Here is a 1,544-nt window from a genome sequence, read left to right on the forward strand (position 1 = left end):
GCTGAGCGCCACGCCATCCGCTGTATCGAGCGGCCCTGCCCCTGGAACGGCCGACACCGCCAAGGCCGCCCACGCACTACGTCACTCGTCTGCCCCCACATCCTAAGTTTGGTACACGGACGAGGCGAGTTCAAAACCGAGATTCCCTGCTCCTTCTTTGGCACAGTACACCGCATTTCTTTTATGGACAGCTCCTACAAGAGTGCTGTGCGAGCTGTTCTACGGTACAGCTTCAGTGTTTATAATGAGGTAGGGGTCCTTGGGTCGATTCCCGAAGACGACCTCTGACCTTTTCGAGGGACATCAGGGTCTGGAACGGGCCCACATAGACTCATGACACAATGTCAGAAATTAGTAGTGATACTCGTATGCAAAGTGAGAGGTTTTGTCCACATTGAAGGCTACACTATTTTCACGAGTGACATTTCATGAATAATGTACAGGTTGGTATTACTGTGGATTCTTTGATGCAACAACCGGATACAGCCAACCGGTTGCAAATAACTCTTAGGTACAAGTGACCTGCGTTTCGACACCTACTAAGGGTGAAATTAGAATGATATATTAATACCTTCAGCTGCTGACCGGCGTTGATATATATCAACGGCAACAGGTGAAAATGTGTGCCCCGACCGGGACTCGAACCCGGGATCTCCTGCTTACATGGCAGGCGCTCTACCCATCTGAGCCACCGTGGGCACAGAGGATAGTGCGACTGCAGGGACTATCTCGTGCCCGCCTTCCGCGAGACCTACATTCTCACCTTGCATGTCCACACACTACATTCGTAGTGTCTCTACCCAACGCCAGTCAGCAGCTGAAGGTATTAATATATAATTCTAATTTCGTTCTAGACGGCTGCAGGTCATCAATGGTGTCTGTTCTTTCGGACATGTCATCAGAAAGAAATTTTGAGAAACCGTAAAATTTCTTTGCCAGACAACAGTTGTCAGAATTTACAGCAGTTATGTCCAAGCCAAAAATAAAATAAAACTGTAAAATTACGTCAGATGTAGTTGGGATCTTGATAAAGAAGCACTTGTTTCTGTTGTCTCGCTGTCTATTCTAACATAAAATTGTCGAGAGATATAAATGAACCTGAAGACCACAGGTCGTACATCAAGACCGGAACTTTATGCGGCAGAAACCTGACAAATCCACAGTGCGTTAACTGAAGTTTGTGGTGAGTTTTCAGTGGACCGTAGTACAGTTTCACTTAGGGTTAATCGCTTTCGTGGTGGTCGTATGAGAGCAGACGATAATCGAAGGACCGGAAGGCGAAAAACGTCAACAGATAAACGAAACGAGAAACTTGTGGCAGGTGCTCTTGAAGAAGATCGCAGTGCGACTTGGGAAAAACTATCTGAGCCACGGGAATTCCAAAACACGAGTATCACATATTCTGATGAATGATTTGAAGAAGAGAAAAAGTTCTGCGGGTTAAGTCCCACACTGATTGCTGAAGAGAAGCTGCAACGCCTGGACACTGCAACATTGCTCGAACAACGATTCGACCATTAATATCAAGGATTCTTGTATAGAAT

General features: G+C 46.4%; 1 non-coding gene across 1 annotated transcript; it reads right to left on the reverse strand.

Moving 5' to 3' along the window:
- Nucleotides 1-624: 624 nt before the first annotated feature.
- Trnat-ugu (transfer RNA threonine (anticodon UGU)) lies at nucleotides 625-699 on the reverse strand. Its single transcript has one exon. It is a non-coding gene; the product is annotated as a tRNA-Thr (tRNA).
- Between the last annotated feature and the right edge of the window lie 845 nt (nucleotides 700-1,544).

The sequence above is a fragment of the Schistocerca nitens genome, chromosome 6 (assembly GCF_023898315.1).
Source record: "Schistocerca nitens isolate TAMUIC-IGC-003100 chromosome 6, iqSchNite1.1, whole genome shotgun sequence".
NCBI lineage: Eukaryota > Metazoa > Arthropoda > Insecta > Orthoptera > Acrididae > Schistocerca > Schistocerca nitens.